We start from the raw sequence: 27666 nt of genomic DNA on the forward strand, positions 1-27666 counted from the left end.
TGTTTTCCAAATGATTTGTTGAAGGTCCATGCAGCAACTGTATCACTTCAAGAAAAAAAAATAAAAGAGAAATGCTATTGTAATGATGAAATATTAAGATTTCAAACTAAAACCAAAATTTGGGGAAATTGTATCCACCACTATGAACTTCACAACTGTTTTTCAGCATATTGTGATTTTTTATGACTGAGCTCCTATAAATCCACAAGCAATGGTTAAGACAGAAGCTTTAGAAGTGTTTCATCCTTCTCAACCGGTGCAACCTGCATCAAAGAGAAGGTGGAATTCCTTCTTCTGCTCAGGCACCTGGAGACAGATAGGACCAATATGCTGAGCAGCAAGAGCATCTGAAACAGGCACTCCAATGTGTCAGGCAGCCGGAATCCCTGGTGAGCCTGACTGAGATTTGCAGAGTTTAAGGGTTGGCACTGAAGAAATCCCTGGCATTTTGTGCTGCTAACAGGTGCGCTGCCCCCTGCCATGTTGATAAACCTATTCAAGCCAGGTCCTTCTCAGCGGTATAGAAATATTGGTGTTCTGTCACCTCTCTTGAAGTAATCTGTACTACAGTCACATTTCAGCAGTTTATTCTCAAATCTAGTGGTTCAGTGATGAAAATTTGCTAGTTTACACTGTAAAAATAGTATTCTCATCATTTATACGAGTGTCAGCCCAAGATATAACTGAAGTGAGTACCTAATTCCATACTGTATTTGCCAATGTGGTCATATAAATCTTCTGTCCCCAGAATCTTAGTTTTCATCACCAACTGATCATAATTGTTATGTCTCTGGGAAAATGACTCCTATTAGAAGATCATACTTGCCAGAATATAACTGAAACTCTACACATCCAAACTATAATCATGCATCTAACATTTCTCAAATAGCTCAACACATATGAAGAATCAGGAAGAAATTAAAACACTTTATTCTTGACCAAGTTGATAAAATTCAGGCAAACCCCAGTCTATTAGCTGCAGCTTCCTATGTGCTCAAACATGACATTAATAGGGCTTCACATATCGTTGCATGATTATCATACTGTGACAATAATCCAGGAATCTCATTTATGTAAAATTGAGTATCATAGTCTTTGAATTTCTGATAGGATCATTTGAAGTCTGTGTTCTTTTCATGTTCAAATCAAAGTGAGGATTCATGATGCAGGGTTATTTTGTTGTAGTTGTTTTGTTCTTTTTGTTGTTGCTGCTGCTGCTGTTGTTTTTACCAAAGACATTTTTTAAATTTTAAACAGAATAAAAACAATCAAAATAAAATAGAACAAAGTCAATCAAAACAAACCAGAGCAAGCGACACAGGACTTCAAAACAATAGGAAATCACCAATGGTTATCATAATGCCTCTTGCTGTCTTCAAAACAGCTGCAGATACTTTCAGACATAGTAAAAATCAAACAAAACGACCAAATAGAACCAATAAAAACAAAACAATGAATGCATTAAAAGATCTTAAAGCAAGAAAATAGTAAATCCAAAATGGCTACCATAATATATCTTGCTATCTTTGAAATAGCTGCCCATGCTATCAGATAGATTAATATCCAACAAAACAGAAAAAAACCCAAACCAACAAAACAGTGAAAATGATACTGGACTTCAAAACAAGGCAATAAGGTATCACCCATGGCCGCCACACTCAGAAGGTGATCCTCCATAGTCGCTACACTACCATCCTCTGAATAGATGCTCAGATCACAGACTTTAGACCTGAAAAGTCAGTGAAACACTCAACACTACAAGCATTAAATTGTATTCCACCTGGATAGCCATCATCACAGCCTATGTTTCTCTGGATCAGCCGGTCACTTACACTTGGAGCAGGGCATAGGGGAATATAGGCTTTTCTTGTTTCCCAACCCACATGCTGGAAGGGGCTACAGTCTGGCCCTCTACCATATGCCTCATAATCCCAGGACTCTCCATATCTATGTGTATCTGGGCAAACTCTAGTCCTGCCTGGTGGGGGTCCTAGGACAATAGGTAGTTTGGTGCAAGAAGCTGAACATGATTTCTCAACATCTGTCAAACTCTATGTTCAGAGACAGCTGGGAGGAAGTCCTTGTCTCAGATCTGTTTTCATCAAACTATGGTGGAAGCCACAGCTCCCCTCTCCTCATGCAAACAATATGGTTTCAGTGAAGGAGGAGACACAGATCATGGTCATGAGCCACGGGGACTACTGTGAGGCTGAAGCAGAGCCTGACAACTTAATACCTCAGTGCTTCTCTGAGGAGATCAACAGTGATATTAACCAATGTGAACTTTTAAAAAGTATTACATAATTTGGCATGTTAACATTTGAAAATCCAACAGCTCAGTAAACTGTTTTCTGAGTGATCAAGTAATTTTTATTAAGCCACAAAAAAAAACCAAAAAAGTAACTTTTGAAACATGAAATCAACCAGCAACAGTTTTCAAAATTCACTAAGTAAGTTTTAGCTCGCACAATGCAACTTTGTCTACTTATTGCTTGATAAGCTTTGGTGTAGTATCAAAGGTATTATTGGTATGATGTCTTTCTACTCATTACAATCCTGATATCAAATCACTTCTGATCCCATACTAAGAATATTTCTAATTCACTGTAGACAATGAGTGTGCCACAGACTTATTCAGTTCTGACATAGCTACAGAGATAGGGCAAAACCCACAAGTTAGGGGGCAGTCCTAAATCATAGGTAGTGGATCCTCAAGTTACAATTCTTTCTTTTATCACTTTAGATATTAAACATATTTGTAAAAACACAAAACAATAGCACTCAGGAGGCTGAAGCAGAAGGATCACTGTGAGTTCAAGGGAGCCTGAACTGAATAGTGAGACTCTCAAAAAGAAAAAAAAACACAAATAAACCATAAAATGATACCACAATTCTCACTCAATTTTTCTTTTGAAAAAGAGATTTAATTTTAATTAAAAACTTAATTATGTGTGAGGAGGGAAATACAAAGGGCTGATAAGAGTAAAAAATGATCAAAATATACTATGACCATGTTTGAATCTGCCAAAATGAAACCCATTAACCTGAATAATGAATTTTGTTATTTTAAAATTAATCAATATGTTATTGATATATATGTTTTAGTCTCAGATATGATAAATACTGATATAACTGGGGGTATGCTGGCAAACTGTCTGAAAAACATCTGGTGGTTTTCTAGGGTTTTGCTTTATCAAAACTTTTTATCTTTACAATCATTTTAATGAAATTTCATATTATATTTTACAAAGGGAAGCTATGAAAAATGTAATTATACAACATATATGAGTCCTTGACCTTTTATTAGAAAGCCATCCTTTTTATGTCCATCACCAGTCTTTAGCCATCCCTAAACAGAGTTTCTTTCCTTTTTATTGGTACATCATCTCCCATGATCTTTCACAGCCAAGTGCTTAATTTTAATGTGACTCCAACAGTTTTCTGAATTCTTTTGTTTTTATTTAAAGGTCTTTGGAAAACCCTTTCCCTGGATTGCCTTTGGAAAGTTAGTGTCGTCATTGGTATGAAGCAGACTAAAAGCATATAGGGTCCTGCTTCTAGTCCTTGATTACTCTAGTTGTATGTAATGGACATCTGATGGTTTTTCTTAAGAGATGAAGAATGTTTCATTATAAAGCTGTGAATACCACTTTGTTGGTGAATACCTAAATGACTCTGGATTTTTTTCCTGTAATGAATTAGCAAGATAATGGCCTTTGTCCTGTTAAACTAGACTCTGTGGGAGAAGGCCTACTTCTGGTTATTAAATCTTTGCAATCCCATTTCAGCACCCATGACATGGAATATAAAATGCTATAAAAGAATGAAAGAGGAATTCGTAGAAGAATCATACTGCATTAGTTTCAAGCACATATACAAGGGTTTTCCTGGAAACATTTTAGTGAGACTTGCAAACAGGAGGTGAAAAGAACCCGATAATTGAAGATTTGAGTTGGAGTATATTGAAATTCCAGATGTTTCATTTGGTAGTAATGTGACTTCAGAGAGCTGCTTAATATGTCTTTGCTCCAATGATGTCATCTACAAAATGGGTAAAATAGTGGAACCTTCCTCAGAGGATTTCTTTGAGAGAACACATGTAGAAGTCTTAGAATAGGCCTCTTCCATGAGCACTCATCATTTATGTAGGAGTAGGATTCAACCCACCCCTGAATTCTACCAAAGAATTCAAATTGCCTCATTTGTAAAAATGCAGCAAGAATGATGCCCGTCTCAAGGTAAAAACATGGAAACAAGGTCCTTTCTTTATTGCTTTTGTAGTGGTGGTTGTTGGTTTGATTTGGCTCTGTGGGTTCAGTTTTACTCCTGAAGAATCAGCTGTTTCCTTATGAAGCGTATTTATACACAGATTCTCTCACCAGGGAAACAGTCAACATAGAGAACCCAGAGTCACATCACTGTCCCTGAAAGCTGTAAGCAAACTCTCAGGGTTGTTTTGTTCTCTGACATCAGAAGTGTGCCATCCACTTACCAGTCAGTAGGATGACTGGGAAGAGGAAAATGTTGCTTCACTGTCTCCATAGCACTTCTCCCTTCCCCAGAACCTGTCCAGGTGTAAGAACTTGGGACAGCCCTCATCATGCTTTCAACTGCACTAAATCCACATCATTCTCTACACCAGGCTGGCAGATTGAGAAGTACTCAACTACTATCCTTACTGGAAACTGGGTGGAAGAGAGGAGGAAGGTAAGGAGGAAGAGTCCAGGGTGGACCAGAGCAAAAACTGACAGATGTAGGGTAAAGTTCCTCTTCCTTCCTTCCTATTCTTCCCTCCTTCCTTTCTTCCTTCCTTCGCTTCTTGCTTCCTTCCTTCCTTGGCTATACTGTTGGGGATTGAACCCAGGGTCTTCACACTGAGCTACATTCCCAATTCTTTATTCAAATAATTTTTTGAGATGTTTCATCAGAATGCTAAATTGTCTTGGCTGGGCTCTTATATGAAATCTTCCTGCCTCGGCCTTCAAAGTGCTGGGATTAAAGACGTACTTCATCATACCTAGCTTCGTTCCTACTTTCAAATCAAAGGTAGATAGGGAATCTGTGCTCTATCTAAGGCATATTGAAGTTATCATCTAGTCCTTGGTATATTTTGTATATGTAGTGTTATGGTGGAGGTGTCATTATAGTTCAATTTCTCATTATCATTCTTAATGGAATGTTTCTAGGCATCTGAATATATCCTATCCCAAGTTCTTGTATGCCATTATTTGACTACCTTCTCCACTCTACCAGGCCAACCCCTTCCCAGAATAGGGCACTGGCTGAGGAAAGTGTGGCAATCCCTGTACTTGCACTGATGTCCAGTGATGTGCCACGGTTCTGTAGGGCTTGCTTTACAACACATCCCTGCCTGTTTTTTTTCACTTTTAATTTCAAATCAGACATCATAAAATGGAAAGATTGCCCCTGTTCCTTGATAGGCAAAACTAAAATAGAGAAATGTGCATACTTTCAAAACTATGATATAGATTCCAGGACAACAAGAGCAAAGTAGAAGGCATGACAATGCTGGATTTCATTTTACATTATAAATGTACAGCATGAAATTACTAGATAATGGAAATCGGGTGATAAATATTTGGCAAAATGAAAAGAGACAGAGATAGAGGGAGTGGAAGGGAGAAGAAGGGAAGGAATGAATAAAATTAAAATGAGTTATTCACATGTAATTATCAATAAAAATAAAATTACTAATAAAAATAAAAGCAAATAAAATGGGTATGATGACAGTCATCTCATGTCTGAAACAAACAAGCAAACAAAATAACCAAACAAAATACATAATAGGTTCTTGGTGTCCCTTAGTGTTTTATCATTGGAAAATAGGAACTCAGATAGAAAAAATGTGGCTCAGCTCATTTGCCGGATTAGGGGAGTCATGGGGAACAGTAGCAGACACAGCTAATGAAAGCCACCAGGGGACTTCAGATTGGTAAATGTCTTGGGTAAAAGACTATGGATAGAGGACTATAGAACATCTAACACCAAAAGAAGAAGCAGGGATAAGATTTATGAAATATTAAAACAATTAAAAAGAAACATATGGAAAGAAAACCTGGAAAAAGCACATACACCCTTGGCAAAAAGTATACTAGCAAATGCCTAAGAATATTTTCAAACTTTGTGAGGGTTGACCTCAGACTTAGAACATGATATACTTGTTAGAATATGAGCTGCTTGTGTGTTCCTTGCACAAATCCAGTATACAGACTCTGGGACAGTTGGTGGCTTTCCCGCCCCACAACTCTCCAAATTGTTAGTCTTAAAAAAACATAAAATTCAGTTGACCCACAAATCAGAAACTATGGTTCATCCAAAGGAGTAAAATAAAATAAAACCTCTTAAAAATAACATAAACATCCAATTATTAATAAAAAAGGCTTAAGAGTCTTCAATTTGTTTAGGTAAGCTATTTAAGTAACAAAACAAGAAAATATTTGGACAAAGGGAGAATACAAGAAAAAGAGACCAATGACATAATTTAAAACTGAGAAATGCAATACATAAATTGAATAATTTAACAGATGGGTTCAACAGCAGATTCGAAAAGGCAGAGGAAAATATCACCAAATGAAAAGAGTGAACAGAGCTTAAAGAATTTACGTGTCACCATCAAATACATCATAAATATGTCAAGGGAATGCCAGTGAAAGTAGAGAGCTCAAAAGGCAAAAAGACTGTTTCAAAATATAACTACTGAAAACTTTCCATATTTGAGTAATGGATGGCTTTTTAAATCAAAGATGGCCAATGAACACTAACAGGATACACGTTAAGAAATCCATGTTACCATGTATCATAATTAAATCACTTAAAACCAGAGGCAAAAAGAGAATCTTGAAAGCACCAAGAGAAAAGTAGTCTGTCATGTCAAAGGAATCTGCAACAAGATTGTCTTAGTTATTTTTCTCCTGTTGAGACAAAATACCTGACACCCAAAATGAAGGAAGGGAAAGTTTATTTAGCTTACATTTTTTGGAGGTTTCAGTCCATGCTCTGAAAGTCCATACTTCAGTCCACACTTCAGTCCATACTCTGTTGGCTCGAAGGAAGGGTGCCATGGCTAAGGAGAAGTTAGTTGTTCATAGTGGCCACAAGCAACAACACTGAAAAGTGCAAAAGTGGAAAAGTACAGCTCCCTCCCTCCTCTATATTGTATGCTGTCTCTGCTCCGGGGCTGTGCAACACTCCTACCTCGAATCCCACCAATAGACAATGAGCCAGTCACAAATACTAGATTCAGCTGCCTCCATGACTGCATGAGCCATCCAAATACAAACCATAACAAGGATTGTCAGTATATTTTGAGCAGAAAATTTAGAAGCTGGAAGTTAATGAGGTAATAGATTCTAAGTAATAGAAAAATCTATTAACTGAAAATTCTAGATCCCACAAAACTGTTCTAAACAATGAAGAAATTAAGAAATTTCCAAATAAAGGAAGACTAAGGGAGTTCATCACAAGCATACTTGCCTTACAAGGCACACAGAAGAGAATCTTTAAAATGAAAAGATACTACCAACTTAAAGCCATAGGATATCAAAGCCCCAAGTTATGGGAAGCAAAAATAGACAAAATTAAAAGGAGCACTAGATTGCTATACAATGATAGTAATATTTTTAATATTAGATAGAACAACCAAATAGAATACCAATATGAAACTAGGAGACTTGGACCAGGCTGTGGACCATTTTGGGCTATGTAACACTCTGCTTTACAAGAGTAAAATAATTTTTCTCAAGTTCAGTACAAGGATAGAGGTTCAGGTTTGGATAGAAAGTTCTAGAGATACATGAGGGGAATGGTTGCAGAACAATATGAATGTGATTAATGTGTCTGACCTGTCCACTGATAATGATTTTGGGGGTGTTTTAGTGTTGTAGTCAGGGGTTGTACACAGAGAACAATTCTGGTCAGGACATGGAGTTTATAATATTTTTATCATGGTCACTGAAAGTTAACACAGGAGAATGCAGGAAATCTATCCGCAACACCAATGACATAGATTATTTAGTCAAGAGTCTAAACCCCATGGCAATGTCCCACATGAGTCCAGATAAAAACCCAGAGCTCAGAACAACGCCTCCATGAGTCCAACTGGAAGTCCAGAGCCCACAAGAAGGACTCACACAAGTGTCTTTTACGGATTCGTGCCGGGAAGACCTAAGGGTCAGCGGTGGAAGCCAGAAAGTCTATGCCAGCAGGATGAAGGAGCTGTGCTAGTGCGATGAGGGTTCTACACTGGAGCCGAGAAGTCACACTCACAACAAAGAGCGGGGCTGTCCTGAAAAGCACCACAGCTGTCCTCAGTGACACAGAGGCCCCGAGCTCCTCCAACAACAAGCACAGTCAGGTACGTGCCAGGAAGCAGCATGACAAGTTCATCCTGGAGACCAGGCAGCACATATCTTCCCCTCCAGAGCCAGGAAGCAATGCTTGATGTGAAAACCAAAGCTTCTCCAGGAGAACCAACAGCTCAGACAGCAACTCGTAGGAGAACCAACAATGCCTCCATAATGCCTCAATCCCTCTCCACACCTCTCTTCTTCTCCACCTATTTATCCTGGCAACCCTTCTCAGGTGGAGCATCTTCTCTAAATGCATGCTGATGTAATCCAGCTGGCGTTAAGTTGACCACTAGTTATCAAACCATAACATTTAGTTTTTGTCTTGTTTCTTTTTAGTTTTTGGTTCTGGGAATCAAACTAAGGATCTTATGCTTCCCAGGCAGAGGTGTTGTGCTGCTGAACTATATTCTTAGCTCATAATGGTGTTGTACTCAGGGGGTGTACATAGAGAACAATTAGGATTAAGACATGGAGTTTATAATATTTTTATAATGGTCACCAGGAGTTAACACAGGAAAGTGCAGGAAATCTATCCGGAACACCAAAGACATAGATAATTTAATCAAGATCCTAAACCCCACAGCAATGTCCCATATTAGTACAGATAAAAACACAGAGCTTAGGACAATGCCTCCAACGAGTCCAACTGGGGATCTAAAGCCCATAAGAAGGACTCATGCCAGTCTCTTTTACAAATCTGTGCTGGAAAGACGCAAGGGTCAGCAGTGAAAGCCAGAAAATCTATGCCAGCAGGATGAAGGAGCTGTGCTAGTGGAATGAGGCTTCTATTATGGAACCAAGAAGTCACACTCACAACAAAGACCAGGGATGTCCTGAAAGGCACCACAGCCATCCTCAGTGACATGGAGGCTCCCAGCTGCTCTAAACGACAAGTACCATCGGCTACATGCCAGGAAGCAGCGTGACAAGTTCATCTTGGAGAACAAACAGCACATGTCTTCCCCTCTGGAGCCAGGAAGCAATGCACAATGTGCGGACCAGAGCGTCTCCAGGAGAACCAACGGCTCAAACAGCAACTTGTGGGAGAACCCACAATGCCTCAGTGCAACAACGCATTAATGCCTCAGCACCCTCAACACCTTCCTTCTTCTCCATCTATTTATCCTGGAAAATTTGCTCAGGTGGAGCATCTTTGTTCAATGCCATGCTGTTGTAATACAGCTGGCATTAAATTGACCACCAGTTCTTAATCCATAACACATGGTTAAAACTGTAAATATTTAATATTATGACACATTGAATTTTAAGAAAATATAATACAGTGAAAACAGTGAGAGAGAGAGAGAGAAAGAGAGAGAGAGAGAGAGAGAGAGAGAGAGAGAGAGAGAGAGAGAGAGAGAGAGGAGTTGGGAAGAGTGAGCAAAAACAAAGAAAAAGGAAAGGAAGAGACAGGTAAGTGAGAGGAGTGTGGAGAATTTAGTTAAGGAAGGAAACAGGTGAGGGCCATGAGGAGACAGCCAGAACAGCTAGAAGCAGCTTCTGAGGATGGCTGGTAATGAACCCTTGAACCTTTAATCAGTCCTGCAGGATATCCTGGCTTGTATTTAACTTTGTCTGCCAGTCTTTTGATGACCAAGAAGGTGAGGAACAGGCACAACAGAAGTTTGAGAACTGTAACACCTCAGAGGTTCTCCTGAATATTTTGTCTTTTTCACTTCACCAGAGATACTGACAAGACACCCCAGAGCACTCACAGTAAGCAGTATGTCCACTTCTCATTCCACAAGCCAGACAAGAGCACCAGGTGGTATGAGAAGAGCTGAGGTAAGAGAGCAAGCTGGTCCCCCACAGAGGCATGGGGTCCTCCCCACATTCATGACATACAAGCCAACATCTTCCAGGCTCAATATGTCCTGAGCAGTCAGGAGCAGTTTCATGAGCATCTTGCCCCCAGGGACTTCCCTCAGTGTCCTCCTATCACTGCTTCTATGAGTAGGTGATATTTAATCTCAGCATGGTAACAGCCCTGTAAAGAAAAGGGGTCAACAGTTAGGAAAGAATAGAATAAAGGTCTCATTAGGCTATATTAGAGACATCAATAGAAAATGATATTACAAGTCGCTTTTGCCTCTGCAGTTATATTTCAGCAATTAAGAGAACAAAGGTAGAGAAAGAAAGAGAAACTAGACCTAGAAAGGCCCTAGCTAACAAATTTAATATAAGAGTTTACCAGAGTAAGACCTGATAGACATAGCAGATGAAAGCCAGAAGCATAGAAACGTGGCTAGTTACCCCCTTCCCTACTTCAAGTAAAATGAAAGAAAATAAGCGTAGGTCATCTAACTCTTAGTTAGTATATAAAAATATGCACACCTACAACCATGCATCTATGCATATACTACATTGGGTCACTATGTTAGATACCACACACAACACTGTTCTTAATCACTAACCCTAAGCTACCTTTCTGTAAGTAACCCTCAATTTATGTATCACAAAAGGTTAGGTAACAGTCAATTAAAGCCCACCAAAAGGAATGTGCATGTAGGCAAAGGGGTCCAAAGACAACCAGAAAGCCAATCAGAATTGACAAGTTCCAGGTACTCACATGGAGGGAAGTAGTCATTAATTCTAAAAAAGAAACCAGGGTCACGTGTTCAGGGGAATCCATCTTTCATGAACCTCCTGCACCCACTCTGGGGCAGTTTTCTGTCTTCTGATGATTCTTCCTTATAAATAAAGCATCTTCCTATTTTAAACTCTTTCCCTTTCATTCATTTTATGATACCAGCCAGCTGCTTCTCCCAGCAGTGCTGACTCCAGATGTGACAAAAATGTGATCCCTTCCATAAAACTCATTCAAAAAATATTCCTCATTCTTTTACAATAAGATTGTAAATCCTAGTTAACATGTCTTTTTAACTGTAAGTTGCAGTTCCTCCATCTTTAAAAAGCAGTGATATTGGTGGGGAGCATATCTCAACTTGCAATGCGCCCTGATGCATGGTGAGAATGTACATCCTAGATGACCTGTCTTGAATAAACCTCTTCAAATGTACTCAACTCTGGCTCTGGTGTCTCTTGTTTCTCTGAGCACCCATGCTCAGCTCTGGAGTGTGTCCCTTATCTCTAATAAGCTCTTCTTGTGTGTCTTGTACTGATGCATGCTGAAAGTTCTTTTTGTGCAACAGGTCAATGAACATGCAAATTTATTTTACAAATAAGGTGGAGTCAGTTCTTTATTTTAGCCTTAGACCCAACCAGACAACATTTCCAGGAACAGGACGTAGAGCCTTCTACTTCCATTTCTGCTCTTGGTGGCTTCTGCTGGGTGTGCCCTGGGAGAGTCACCTTGTGGGTGTTCACACCCTGGGCACAGTTGTTTTCTAACACATCACACTCCAAAGAATCCAGAGAGGCTTCTTCGGTCAGCCTATTGCTCTTATAGCTGGCCCCTCTCTCCCACCCCACTGATCTTACACCTGCTTAATCTCAGAAAAGTGGCAGGGTGGCACATTGTAAATTGGTAGGAGCCTGTCAGAATCTCAGCATTCTCCAGCTGGAAAGGACCCAAGAAAATTATCAAGATACATACTCAGAGGGAATCAGTGTCTTCCAAATATTTATGGCTTATTGGTAAAGGAAGGGGAAGATGACATCGCTGTAAATCAGGCAAGGCATGATTCAGATGATAACTTTTTTAGTGGCTATCTTCATCATTCAAAGATCCATGTCAGGACTAACAGTGGCAGGCTTTGGGCTGTTGGATGGGTTTCTGGGCTGCACAGGCATGGCTGAACACAAAGGCACGTCTGAATCACACTGGTGCCCACCTGAAGCAGGCATCCCCTTTCTATGCCAATGCTCTGGCTTCTCACCCTCACCATTAGTGTGTGCTGAAGACAGAAGCACACTTTCACAGAAGCAAGGCACAGTGAGCGCTCCTAAGGTAAGCAATCACCTATGTGTTTGTGTGGTAGCTTAGTTTTCATACTTCAGAGTATTAGCTTTTCTTGAACACCTTTAGGCGTATTACAAATTTTGCCCTAGAGCATAACATACAGTCTGCTTAAAATTAAAAAGCCTCTAATTCCAATGCAAATAAGTAAAACTGAACAACTGAATGCTCATTCCTAAGAATTCTGTTCCAAAACCTGTTCTGTGCTGGATGCTGGCATAACACTGCCCCCACATGGTTGCATCACCCATCATCTCTGCTTCATTGTGACTCCTCTCTGTTCTTAGGCATATGCTGTCTGTTCTCCAAACTGATGTTGGTAGCAGGTTACCATTACCCACAGAGGACCCTCTTCAGGGAATGTTCTTTGAGAAGGTCTACCAATCATATTTTTATTTCATTTAATTATCCATTTATTTTTAATGGCAATATTTAAAATTGAATCAATGCCTTTGTAACCTTGGCAGTCATTCCTTTTCATTTTTTTTTTTTTTAGACCGGATCTCATTAAATTTCCTATGTGGAATTAGAATTTGTAATACTTCTTCCCCAGACTCCCCAGTACTGGAATTACAGGCTTGTACTGTCACACTCAGCTTTAATTTTTAAAATTTATTTATTTATTTAAAGAATAAAAACAGAAAAACTGTGGATATAATACATAATTTCAATAAAATAAACAGTAAGAAATCACTAATTGGTAATTACATATTGTCCTCTTACAAATAGTTGTTCAAGTTACAAAAGTGAAGCATACAAAGTGACATTCAAACAGCAAAATTGCAAACAGTTCTGTTCAATTATCCAACAAAAACTTAATATGGTCATCAATCCTATACAATTAAACATACATGCAGTTATATCATTTATAGCACTTTTTTTACATCTCATATTTACAGTAGCAATTATATATTTTGAGTTTTATCACTCCTATATTTCTTATTACTTTTTATACTATAGTCACAATATGATATTTATAAATATGATTCTTGACAGAGGAATAAAGATGGCAGATAGATAGCAAAGGGCTACAGAGGTTCCCTGAGATAGTCAAAGTAAAATTCAACATAATACGTTGGGGGAACCCAAACAGAGGGAGATGAATTCTCTCATCCCAAGAAAAAATTAAGGTGACTTACTGACCATCTGAGGTCCCACCATGACTTGCCAAGGTCCTATTGCAACTTGCCAAGGTCTTGCTGCAACTTGCTGAGTTGTCCAAGGTCTCACAGCTTCAATTCCCTGGAGGTGAAGTTACATTGAGTTTGGGGGTCAGTGAGCCAAACGGACAGCTGAGTTGGCAGGGTGCCTACATCAACCTGTGTTGACTGATGGGAGTGGAGCCATTCCATAAATAGGAGGGCTTCAGCGGATGACAATCTGGAGCTTGGCAGGAATGGAAAGTACAAGGGCAACAGTGACTTCAGTCAATTTTTTCCTTCCAGAATGGGATTGGTGGACTGACCTCGGCCTGGGTCACGTGACCTGGCTGAGACCAGAAAAGTTATCTGAAATCAAGTCCCTACAGAACAGGCACACACTAACCACATGAACCCAGTGAAGCCTCAGAAGTTTGACTGATCCTGAGGGGAGGCAGCACAAAGTAATACAGTGCAGGCCACAGCAGCTTGACTGATCCAGAGGAGAGGGATGCTGTCCCTGTCTGCAACTCACTAGCACAAGGCAGTGTGAAGGGTCATCTAGCCACCAATTCTTCAGAAGAATTGTAACTAAAAAATAAAGTAATTGGGGCCTCCTGGAAGAAGCAAAAAAGATGGGGACAGGAAGCACCAACAAAAAGTCCCCAGATCCCAACCCTGAGAACATTGATACAGGACGGGTAAATACAAAGGAGAATGAGGACAGCAAACATGCAATATCAGACATAGTGCCCCTGGACATATTCGGGACTTCATAGACGAGTTCAAAAGTGAAATATTTAGCCAAATAAAGCAAGATATAAGAAGATTAATTAAAGAGATACTAGGCACCCCTCAAGCAGACACAGACGCAAAAAGGGAGGAACTCAAACAAAGTAGAGAACCATCTGGTGAAGAGTATAAAAAAGTATACAATATATGAAGCGGGCTCAAAGAGATCACCAGGAAATTAAAAACTCTGTGGAAAGATAGCAAATCAGGTTGAAAGAAATGATGGATAGATTATCCAAACTGGAGTATAATTTGGCAATGTGGGAGTATGAAAGGGAAAACTGTTTTAAAATAACAAGGAAACAATCAGTAATAATACAGAGGCTAGAAGACAACAAAAGGGTCTATAAGCTGAGAATAAACAATGTGAATGAAGAAGCAGGGTTAAAAACAACAGAACTACAAAGGTTATTCACAGAAATAATTAAGGAAAACTTCCCAAACACAGGAAAAGAAAATGATATTCTGATACATGAGGCATACAGAAAACTCTAGCCACCTACAACCAAAACAGAGCTACATCCAGGCATATAATAATCAAGATCCCAGAAATTCAATATAAGAACAGAATATTAAAATATGTTAGAGACAAGAAACAGATAAGCCCCATCAGAATAATGGCAGCCTTCTCAACACAAACCATCAAGTCAAGAAGAGCCTGGAGTGAAATATTCCATGCCCTGAAAGAAAATAACCTCCATCCCAGATTGATATACCCTGCTAAACTGTCTCTAGAAATTAATGCAGAAACAAGATGCTTCCAAGACAAAGAAGAACTTGCAAAATTTCCAACCACCAATCCAACTCTACAGAGAATACTGCAGGGCATTCAAGAGAGAAAGAAAAGTACTAGGATTCCAGGAACAGTGGCAGAGAGGCCTCAATGAATGGAGCAGGAAACAGAATGTAGAAGATAAGCAGACAAGTGATGGCAAAAAAAAAATAACAAAAATGAGGCAAAAATTTATTCAAAACTGATATGATTGACAACTTGAAGTCTGCGAGTATAGTTAACTACACTAAAGATGACAAAACTCTACAATGCACATTCTGGTTTGATAACTGCCTGTTTTTGAAGTTCTATACCATATACAAAGTTGTGTTTTTATTAAGACTGTGATGTACTGATATATTCAATTATACTATGTCTGATGATACAGCCAATTCTATTGGAGATAACAAGAGACAACACATTTACTATGGTAGAAATCTGTGTACAATGGTTTATAAGTTTATTTTGTTTTGTGCGTTTATAGGAATATATTTGGTTTTGCCTTGCTTTGTTTTGTTTCTCCATCTAATATAGAAAGGATAGAAATAAATGTTTAGACTCATGCATGTGTAGAATCTATAAACAGTTTATGAGAACTGATCTTATGACACATGATGAAATGAACAAATAGTTTGAAGAAAAAGAGTCACTAAAATACCCAGTGGTGATCCTGGAGTGTCATAATGTGAAATCCAGCAATAGTATTATTCCTTGTTCAGAGTCATATTAGCCTGCTTGGTTTTATTCAATCTCAACATAATTGAAGATACGGATAACAGCATGTATGTTTAAGTGTACAGGTTTGATAACTATATTTCGAAGATTTTGTTGGATAGTTGAACAGAAATGGATGCAATCTCACTGTTTGAATCCCCACTTTGTATGCTCCACTTTAGTATCTTGAATAACTCTTTGTATGAAGACAGTCAGTAAACATCAACTAATGATTTCTTGCTGTTTATTTTTTCTTTTAAATTATGTATTATTTGTACCTGTTTTGTATTTTGTTTTGTCTTTCTTTAAATTAAATTTTAAAAAACAGACATTACAGTACCCACTGCTGATCATGGAGGGTCATGATGTGAAATCCAGCAATACTATTGTTCTTTGTTTAGAATGAGTTTAATCTGCTTTAGTTTGTTTAATCTAAATATAAATGAAGATATGGATAACTGAATGTATGTTTGAGGGTTTCAGATTAACAACCATGTTACTAAGTTTTTGTTGGACAGTTGAACAGAACTGTTTGCAGTCTCACTGTTTGAATTCCCACTGTACATGTTCCATTTTTGTAACTTGAGCAGCTATTTGTAAAATGACAATATGCAAACATCAACTAGTGATTTCTCACTGTTTATTATTTTCTCTGAATGTATGTATTATTTCTACCTATTTTCCGTTTTGTTTAGTCTTTCTTTAAATAATATTTTTAAAAAGATTTGTAATTAAAAAAAGACTTTAAGAGTATTAGCATCAAATCTTCTCTAAATTTCTTGCAGAATTCAGCCGTGAATCTATCAGGATCTGGGCTTTTCTTTGTTGGTAAGTCTTTAATTATGTTTTTGATTTCAATAGTTGATACTGGGTTATTTAATATTGTTGAATCATCTTGATTGAGCTTTGTTAGTTCATATGTTTCTAGAAATCTTCCCATTTCCTCTGTGTTTTCCATTCTATGTGAGTAGAGATTTTCAAAGTAGGTTTAGGATCTTTTGAATTTCCATGGGATCTGTAGTAATTTCCCCCTTTTCAGTCCTTATTTTGTGAATTTGGGTTTTTTTTTCCTTTCTTTTTCTTTATAAGGTTAGCAAGATTTTTGCCACTTTTGCTCATTCTCTCAAAAAAACAGCTCTTTGTTCTTTGATACTGTGATTTGAGGAACTATTTTCAAGAAAATAGTGTGTAATCTACTAGCAGGTAATTTCTTACTGTTATGGTTTTTTGTTTTGCTTTGTTTTGTTTTGTAGTTCTGTATTGCGTGTACACTTACGCCGCTTTGGTTTGTTTTGTGTTTTTCTCTTTTTCCTCTTAAATAAAAAAAAAAACCAGCTCTTTGATTCATTAATTCTTTGTATTCTTTTTTTAGTTTCAATTGAATTGATTTGTGCTCTAATCTTTAAAATTTCCTCTTTTCTATGAGCTTCAGCTTTAACTATCACTTTTCTTTCTAGAAGTTTGAGATGAAGCATTAGATTGTTTATTTGTGCTCATTCTGTTTTGTTGATATGACAATTTATTGTCATATATTTCCCTCTGATATATGTATATATATATCCCTCTTAAGACCATTTTCATTGCACCTCACAGATTGCAGTATGTTGTTGCTGCATTTTCATTGAATTATAAGCAGTGGTTTATTTCTTCTTTAATTTCATCTGTAGCCCACAGATTGTTCAAAAGTTTGTTATCTAATTTCCATCTTTTTAAGCATATTTTGCAATTTCCTTTGCCATTAATTTCCAATTTCAATAATGCACTATGGTCAGATATTGAGCATGGGATAATTTCAATACCTTTGCAGTTACTTAAGAATGTTTTGTGGGATAATATATGCTCTATCTTAGAGAATATCCCATGTGCAGCTGAGAAGAATGTGTACTGTGATGTGGTTGGCTGGAACACTCTGTAAACATCTACTAAGTCCTTTGCTTGCAGGTATGATACATTTCTCTTATTTCTTTGCTGAATTTTTGTCTAGTTGATCTATCTCTTTGTAACAATAGGCTGTTAAGGTCCCCTGTTATAATTATGTTCTTGTGTGTTTGGCTTTTCATGTCAATTAGCATCTGTCTTATATACTTGGGTGCTCCTGTGTTTTGTGCATATATAATTGTAGTTCTTCCTCTTGAATTTTTCCACTAATGAGTATGTTGTGACCTTCTTTGTCTCCTTTAATCATTTTAGGTTGGAATTTCACATTGTCTGAAAATAGAATTGTTATCCCTGCTTTTCTCTGGGTTCCTGTTGCATGAAACACCATTTTAATTTTTTGACTTTTAATCTATGAGTTTCCTTTTGGTTCAGATGTGTTTCTTGTATACAACATACTGTGAGATCATGTTACTTGCTCTTTCCAACCTATTTCTGCCAAACTATTTCTTTTGATAGGTGAATTGAGACCATTTACATTTATGAATATCATTGATAATTATTGGCTCCAATTTGCCAGCTGTTTGTTTTCTGTTTTTTTCCCATTGTTTAATTGCTTGTCCTACCTGGTGGTTTCTTTCTGTTGTTCTTCTGGGGATTGTGGCTATTTTTATCTTTATCTAATATGCATTTTTTTGGTACTGGGGATCAAACTCATGACCTCACACTTTCCAGGCAGGCGCTTATGTCACTGAGTTAAATCCCCAGTATGCATTTTAATATTCTTTGTAATGTTGGTTTGGTCGACCAGAATTTCTTCAGTTGTTCTTTGTCATGGAAGTGTATTGTTTCTCCATTAATTTTGAATGAAAGTTTTCTGAGTACATCACTCTGGGTTGAAAGATGTTTTCTTTCAGGGCTTGAAATACCTCATTCCAAGCTCATTTTGACTTGAGGGTTTGTGCTGAAAAGTCTTCTGGGATTCTAAAGGGCTTTCCTTGATTGATGACTTGTGTTTTTCTCTAACAGATTTAGTATTCTGTTTTTATTCTATATGTCTGGGATCTTAATTATTCTATGTCTAGGTGTAGGTTTATGTAGGTTGGGATTATTTGACATTCTATATGATTCAATTATATGCATATCAGATTTTCCCCATGTTTGGGAAATTTTCTGCTATTACTTCTGTGAATATTTTAGTTATGTCATTTGTGTTGACTCCTGCATCTTCAATAATGTCTATTAAGCTTATATTGTTTCTCTTAGCAACATCTTGAAGTTGCTGAATTGTTGTTTCATGCTGCTTTGTTATTTTTAAAAATTCTATCCTTTCATGATCGCTAATTGTGATCTTGTCCTCAAAGTCTGAAATCCTATCCTCAGCTTCATTTAAATGATTCTGCTAGCTCTGAACAGAAATTTTCATTTCTTGCATGTCTTTTTGAGTTTGTTTAATGAATTTTGTTTGTTTTTTATATTGTTCATTCAGGGTTTCAATCAGCTTCTCATGCTCCTGTACTGTTTTTTTCTCTTTCTTCTTTAGTTGTGTTCAGCAACTCTTTACTATGGTTGTTATTTCTATCTTTACATGGGAGAGTACTTCTTATTTGATTTCCTCTATAGCCTCATGGTGTGGTTGCTTTATTTCACTTGCTATCTTTTCAGAGATTTCAAATGTGTTACTTTTGAAGTCCTCTATTTCAATGTCTCCTGTACCTGCTCCTAGTGGACTAGATGTTTGAGATTGCATTTTGCTTTTTCATTTTGCAATTTTTCCTTTCAAGCTAATATTTGGTCCTTCAATCCTACTGGTGTCAACTGTTGGTAGTTTGAATCTTGGGGTCCTAATGTAAGGGTGATGTTTGTCCAATCCTGGGTCCCTCAATGAATAGATGTGCCAGTCACCTGACTTCCCACTACAGGGCATTTTGGGTAAGTCCTATATTCTTCTTGGGCTGAGAAGCCTAATAGTATTGATGTAGGTCAACTTTTAGTTCCTGCTATTACTTTATATTCAGGTTATTTCAAATCTCCCTGACTATAGTGTTTGTGTAAGCTGAGGCTCTACTGTGTCCCTATTGTGTGCCTATGTGTCTCATAAGCCCTTTTGATTTTCTCTAAGTTGGGCAAGACCATATTGGCACACTCCTCACCCTGCCTGATGATTTCTGTGTGCAGAAAGGGGTGACCCACACTCTTGCCAGACTCACCAAGGTTTTGGAAGCAACTTTACTTCTGGCTCTATTTACCACTGTATACCTCAATTTTAGGGGCCTATTCACCACACGGAATGAAGCCTGCTTAGATCTTATGTTTGGGTGAGGCAATCACTGAATCTCCCTTCAACATAGCAGAGTTAATCTGCTGTTGCCCAAACTTTGGGAGAAAGTGTGGGAGCTGAATGTCAGCAGCAGTATTAGATCCAGGAGGTAGGGAGTGTCCTAGAGAAGCCAGCAGATGTCCTGGGTCTGTACATCCGCTGGGAACAGGCCAAAGTCTCAGGGCAGGGTGGCGTTACACAGTGCTAACTGGAGTCATGCAGTAAGCATGCAGCTGTGTTGGACAAATTCCAAGGTCAGCTATTTTCCCCCAGGGCAGGCAGGCAGTCACACAGGAATATCTTGGCAGCCCAGACCAAAGTCCCAGGGCAGTGATGCGTTCCTCAATGCCAACTGGATTTGCACCTATTTCTGGGTTTTGAGCAGATTTTTGAAAGCTTCCTCGGTGCACTGGGAATCACCTGGCTCACTTTTACTCTCAGAGCAGACTGCTGGCCACTGTTTGCTACTTGGAGCTCATTGGATGCGGGCCAGTTTGACCCACGGGACTCCCTGTGTCCTTTCATGATTTCACATGCAGAGCATGGTCTTACTGCCTAGGAGCAAAGTTCCAACGTTTCCATTTATGCTGAAATTCAACCCAATTGCAGTCAGGGCCCCGTACTTGATTTTGGCCAATGCTTACTGCTTGGCGATGGCTGGATGTGGCCTGGATACACTTGTTTTTAATTTTTTAAATTTTTGAAATTTTGCTGTCTCAGTGACTTCACCAATCCTGTAATTTCTGAGGGCTACATAGTTCCTGGAGATATTAGGCCATTTGCTTCTGAAGGCACCAGTCTATGCAAACTGGTAATCCCTAAACCCACATCCTTAACTATCTTCTTATCTAAGATTTACTGGCCACTATTTCATGTCCTCTGAAACACCATAGGAGTTACTATTGAAAAATTATAGATCCATATATCCTGCAACCCTCTGAAATTATTGAAATTCTGCAACTATAATCTTGTTCAAATTTGCCTGGCCTGCTCTGTCACGGATCATTCCCACCACATCCTGACTAACCTGTGCTGCATCCTGTGGCTATGGCTGTCAGGTGTGACCTTTTTTATGAGAAGAGGAAGTAATAAACTCTTGTCTCCAAGAAAGTCGTCTGTCTGTCACATTATCACATTTGATTGTAGCAAAAATCCTGTGCACACAATCAAGACATCCAGGCCAAACCTGGAGCCCAAGGAAACAAGAGAAATCTCTCCTTTCCCTGTTCCATTGTCCTCAGGCAAAGTGCCTCGCTCTGAAGATATGAAGCTCTGGCACTCACTTCTCTGACATTGAAAACATACTTCCCACACCTGGCGGTGTAGGTTTTGGGAACCCTGCTTTATGTCTGTGCCTGTCCCTGTCATCTCCCTGTTCTTGTTGTCCAGGTTATGTGGGAAGCTTCTCCTTGCAGTCTGGGTTCAGTGTATAATACAGCCTAGCAGACATAGATGCCCCTGTCTGTGCCACACAAGAGCACAGAAGCCTATGTCGCCCTCCCCTGGAAATCATTCTGGTTGCCTGAGATTCACTTCCAGGTCAAGATTTCCCTAGAGGAAACACAAACTCTGACAAACACCAAATAGTTTTCTTCTCCCCATAAATAACTTCTTCTCCAGGAACTCACTGCCCTGCTTTCCAGCCCAGAGAGCCATAATACTTCAGAAGAGAAACCAATTCATAGGAAAGTCTCTGATTCCTCCCACAGTCACTGGTTGAAATAAAAGGCAGATGTGAGGCTTGTTTTAGCATCTTTCACTTGCTTTTGAAACAGGGGTTTGGGTGGATGAGCTGGGCGGCAAATCTAGGGGTATAATTTCAGCTCACAAATTGTTTGTCCTGTGAGTGCCTCTACCTCTCCCATTAAATCAAATGTCCTTTTATTCTTCATATTTGTCACTGTAGCACATTCTGGATGAAAAGATCTGGCCTATGTCGGGGGAGAATTAGGTGCTGAATGTACAGAGAAGTGACAGAAGCTGCCTGGAACGTGTTTTTGAAGATGGACTACATCAAATGGGACCACCACATCTCCCATTTGATGGCCCTGGGAATAGCTGCCAGTGACAGGTAATACAGAGAGTCAACAACGTGCTCCTCATTGCACTTTTCATATGCTATCATTCCTAAACCACATCCTAACCATCAGCTCATCTAAGGAGACCAGATTTCTAACAAGACAACAGCCCTGGGGCTCCTTGCTAGTCCTTGGAGTCCTCCTGTCAATCAGTATCACAGCACCTACCATGTTCCTCAACTCCTCTCTCCATCCACAGCCAAATCGGTGCCTCACTTTGACCAGTAACATTCTCATTGTGTATGTCCTTCTAGGGCCTCCCATACAAACACCTGTCCATGCACCACCAGGAGCCTGCACAACACCATCTGATCAGCACATATGATGACCATTACAACCAGAATAATTGTAACCCAAGCTTGGCCACGCTCTGCACCTGGAGTAGACAGAAGTTGCTGTGGCTGCCAGAGAAGGCTGACTTTCCCCTTCTTGGTATTCTTATACTTAAGGAATCTCCCCTTTGTTGGTCTGTAAGGAGACTATAAATGCATAGGACCGAGGTGAGCACACTTCATGGAGAAGAACCAACATGAGGGACCCTGACTCCAGAGGAGCTGCAGAATGAGATTATAGGGGAATGAATGAGTCTTGTTTTCCACTCAGGCCACCACTTGCCTTTTTTCTTGACACTGAGATAATATCATATGATCCTTTACCTAGAAGCCATGTGCTTACCTGGAGCACAGATGGCAGAGAGCAACATCCCCACTTATTGCCCATCAGTTATTGGCTGGATGGATAGAGATGGATTAATTCTCAAAGGGCATTCCTCAGATGGTGTGGTAACTGGGGACATAGTGATACCAAGCACCGATAAGTTCTAAACTGTGATCTGAAATTCTAGTGCAGAGGCAGATGGCACCATTCCTGAATAAGATAATTTGAAATCCAGAAAATAAGATAATTTCGAACACAGGAAGGTGGTGTGGAAAGAAAGTCAGTAATAAAGAGAGAGTGAGCTGAGATATTTGTGAACCTCTTTTGGTTTCTGCCAGCCTACGGTCTGAGAGAGCAACCTTGTGAAACTTGTAGGGCCCCACCACCCATTCTCATGCCCCTTTTGTGCAAAACTCTCCAAAATTCCATGACAACCAAATGTGTTTCTCTTGCAGGTCCCCCTACAAAGTATGAACTGTATGAATGGCTGAAGCAGAGGTGGCTTGCCTCCAAGCCTTGACCAAGAGAAAGTATTTATACCTCTTCCTACCCCAGACCACCAGTGTGTGTGATGTCCAGAGAGAGTATGCCATTTTGGTCCCTCCCCATCACCTTCATCCTGTCCAACATTTGTGAGACCCACCACTCTATCATCAGTTCAGCCATAAACACCTGGAAATTCACAGGTTTGCTGGATCTGCCTGACAACAAAAAGCCATAGAAGATCCCAATATATAAGGTCTGGCCCACCAAAGGGATCCTGAGAATCTTGAGCTGGATTTTATGATACTGTTACCTTCAAACCCCAGGTTCCCTTTCTTTCCTATCTCTGAAATAAAGTTTTCAACATTGTCTCAGGACCATGCACAGGCAGAAGACAAGCTAACTCTGTCCCAGAGTACTAGAAGTTTGATCTCATTTCACAGGAGGGGAAAGTGAGCCTAGGAAAACAATGGACTCACTTGTGTTCTCACAACTAAGTATGAGTCCTTCAGAAGTGTCTGGTATAATGGGAAAGCCCATCACAAAAACTCCAGGGAATAGTGGAAGAGCTGTTGAGAGGTGTTAATGAGGCTGGAGGGCAGCTCACCCAGGGTTATTTAGGCTGGGGAGCCAGGCACTGGCTGTGAAGAAGGAAGAACACAGGGTCTCTCCCCTGAACGGCCTGCATAGTACTATGCAGGATCTGTGGAAGGAAGAGCCTGCTGTTGGGTTTGGGAATGAGGTTGGTGCTGTGCATGAGTTCAGGTGAACAACTCAGGGTGAAATTTTCCACCTCCATCCAGGATACATTTCACCCTGACATGGTGGCAAGGTTGGGTTAACAATGGTGGGTCCATAATCTGGCCTCTTTGGCTTTTACATTAGGTATAGCCCAGCTTTTCCTTGAAGAACTTTTCTCTACCATATGCTTCCACCTCATTTTCTGCATTCACTACAGTAAGCATAGTATATATTGCCTACTATAAAACTGGTGCTTTCTGGACAAAGTGAGGCACACCTGTAATCTCAGCACTTGAGAGGCTGAGGCAGGAGGATTGCTGCAAGTCTGAGGCCAGCTGGAGCTACAAAGTGAGTTCAAAACCCACATGAACTACATAGTGAAACCCTGTCTCAAAAAGATAAAAAACAAACAGCAAACAAACAGAAAATCCCACCTGGTGCTTAACAGTCAGTAGTTGTGTGCGTGTGTGTGTGTGTGTGTGTGTGTGTGTGTGTGTGTATGACACCACGTCTCTTTTAGGAATCTTATCTGGATCATTGCCTTATGACCTGATTCTCTGTCTTGATATTCCCCATAAACCTCCACTGCAAATGAACCTCCATGCCTAGGCCTTGGCCAATTTTGGTCCCAGAAGGCCTTCTTTTTCCCGAGAGTTCAGTATCCCACAATTTGGACTTACAAATAACCCCTCTCCTGCCTTTCTCCTATCACCTTCAGAGAGGAAATCACCTCTCTGCTTCTCCTTCCTTAGCACCAGCATGTATGCATCCCAGCAGGCTTAAAGTGCTCTTGCTTCAGGCAGATTGCCTGCTGTGTCTGCCACCAAAACCAAACAACCACAGACATTTTTATGCTTCAAAGAAAAATTAAAATTATTGAGTAATTGTCTATGAATCTTTCTCCTTGTATCACCTTTGGCACCCATTACTGCATTCTAAAAATGACAGGGAGGAAGAAAAAAGGAAATAAGGTAAGAAGAAAGGCATGGAGGGAGAAGAGGGGAGAAGTGGGGAGGAATAAATTCAAGTTCAATATTTGTTGCAGGTTAAGCATGCACTGACATTCAGGCCTTGGGCATAGAGGAGATTGATTGTTCTGTTGAATCACTACCAGCAGGATGTAAGATTGGGATAATTTGCATCATTTCTGTCTCACAGATGAGAAAAAAGTCCAACAGTGATGGGCTGAATGGCCTGACATCATATAACTGTTGAGACTATGAGTGGGAGTTGAACTTGGGTACTGTGTCAATAAATGTATATGCTAGATTTTATATCTATACCACCCAGAGAAATGCCATGAGAAACCCTGGCTTCCCAGCGTGCTTGGCTCCTGGGCACTTGAATATTTCTGCAGTGATTTTGTCCTATGAACAAATACGATGATTCAGTTGAAACCTAGATATTTGCCGTCCTTCCAATATGGTGCCTGCTGTCCAGGTTTCCTATTCTAGGGTTACTCCAGCACCACATAGAGCTGTTTTTCATTTTTGTGTTTTTAGTTTATCTTAATTGATCCATGTTTGCTGAAAATGAAGCTTACCTTCATCCTTGGGAGTAGGTACATGTACATAACATATCCTTATTGCTTTTTATTGCTTGTCTGCTTTCCACTCATCTCTCTCCTTCCATCCTACATCACCTGCCCCATTTCACCATTTTCCTTATTCCCCCAAGTATCTATTTGAATATCCTGTCTTCCCTCCTGACTGGAAACAATTGAGGCACATGTTACCATGTGATAGGAATTTTTAAGTTCTACTTTAATCTCAGAAACAACTTAAGACTGTACATCCAGTGAGCCATCAAGAAGACATGAAATCTGCAGACAGATCATTGAGCCAGTGCCTCACTGGGGACAATGTGAAACTTGAACTTGAGACCTGAGGACTCTATGTACTTCTGCTTCCTACAAAGCCCCAGGTGAGCCACAGACTGGGCAAGGTACAAGAGTCCAAGTGATATAGGGGAAAGAAACTCACAAACTATTAGACTTCTGGTACAAGTTTGTGGTCTCTAAAATCAAAGAATAAATTTTAGGAAGAACAGAAAGCAAGAGCATAATATATTTTTGGAGAAAAAGAAAACCTCTGTCTGTTCCCTGTGTTATCCTTTGCTAAAAGAATGCAATCACTGTTGAAACTATCATTATAGCTTTTATCTAGATGTTCCCCAAAGCTACATGCAGTCATAGGTGTCATTTTTGGAGATGGTTCGATCTAGACTATGTGCTGCTGGGAACAAGGATGTGCTGCTGGGATTGATTCACTGGTGCTAGGATTAAGGGAGTGAGAAACTAGGTGTGAAAATGCACATGTGCAATCCCAGCACTCTGGGAGTATGAGGAAGGAGGTTCAAACATTTGATCTAACATAAAAATTTTTTAAAAGGATGTAGGGCAGGGGGATAACTGAGAGGCACAGCACCTCCATGGCATGTGTGAAGTTTTGAGTCTGATCCACGGTTTTAGAAAAAAAAAAAAAAGACTGGTAAAACTCAGTGCTAAAGCCTTGGTTCACTCCTCAGTACTACTAGGGAAAAAAAAGCCTGAGACGGGATTGTAAGTGTTCATGGTGGATCCCTGAGTCCTATTAGCAAACTTGCACTGCTGCTCAGACAAAGAAGTCCAGTTTTCCTGTGAAACCCAAGAAGACTCACTGTCCAGTATTTGCAGGTTTCCTTACAATCCCCAAAAGTAGCAGGGGAGCTCTTTTTTGTGTGTTTGCTAATACCATGTGCACTGAAATACCTGGGTAGACTTTGAGGTAAATTCCTTGATTTCTGATCATTCTAATGGAGGGGACTCCCATTGGAGCACAGTGACCCTGTTGGGCCTTCATTAGTTCATAAAACAATTGCATGGGAATTACAAAACTCTACTCAGAAAATTCCAGTTTAATCCAATCTTAAAGGACATTTGTACCATGACTAGCAATGGGAAGAAAGGAATTTTTTTTTGAAGAACACAAAAATGGAGAACTTTCACCAATGGGGCTCAGTTTGGAGATCAGTAATAGCCAAGCTTTGTGAGAACCAATCTAAATTGAATGACAACAAAGGAGTAGTGGGGGAATAGCATAGGGTAGGGTAGGGCAGAATAGGGTCTCCTTTACATTGTGTCCTGAAACTTTCAAAGAATTGATGTAGAACAGGGTTATTCCTCAACTTAGTATTTTAGATGGTTAAGCATAGCATTTGCATGCTGTGGAGGGAAGCACTGATTTGAGTTTACTGTGTTTCATTTGGAAAAAGAAAATCTAATATTGTATGTCTGATAGTGACTCCTGGTCCAACTCTATCTGCAAGTTTGGGGCTAAAAGAGATCCTGAACCTGCATGTATGGCCATTGTAACCTCAGTCCAGATGATGAACCACTAATTCCCACTGGGAGTGATTGTCACTCGTGAAATTCCCCTGTCAGAATGAAGTTGGTCTGGAAGAAATGATCTCCTAGTGTGGCTGCCACTGCAACAGGCTCACAGGTCTCTAATGCCCATTTTTTTCTCTCCAACATTCTTGAGAGCTCCTAGCTTCTACTCTCTGTGGTTCTTAGACATGGAAAATTGTGACTCCCCAGATGTGGCCAGTAACGTTGGCCCCTCAGCTCAGCTCACATATTTGAATTTCATCCTCTCAAGCCAGTTCACTGAGCTGATCCCATCCAAACCACCCTCTCCCTTTTAGGGCACCAATGAGCAAGTCCTTCACGCCCTCAGGGATAGTGCTGGTTTGAGATTTTTTTTTTAATCAGGGCTTTGTAATGGCTTTTAGTTTTCAAATTCCATCTATATACATAAAATTTTGACA

The 27666-nt window shown here is 39.6% G+C and overlaps 1 pseudogene; it reads left to right on the forward strand.

Annotated features, from left to right (window-relative positions):
• Positions 1 to 2148: 2148 nt before the first annotated feature.
• Positions 2149 to 23271, forward strand: LOC100717193 (cilia- and flagella-associated protein 107-like; annotated as a pseudogene).
• Positions 23272 to 27666: the final 4395 nt, after the last annotated feature.

The sequence above is a fragment of the Cavia porcellus genome, unplaced genomic scaffold (genome assembly GCF_034190915.1).
Source record: "Cavia porcellus strain 051 isolate PalLab524CR breed Dunkin Hartley unplaced genomic scaffold, mCavPor4.1 scaffold_25, whole genome shotgun sequence".
Classification (NCBI taxonomy): Eukaryota; Metazoa; Chordata; class Mammalia; order Rodentia; family Caviidae; genus Cavia; species Cavia porcellus.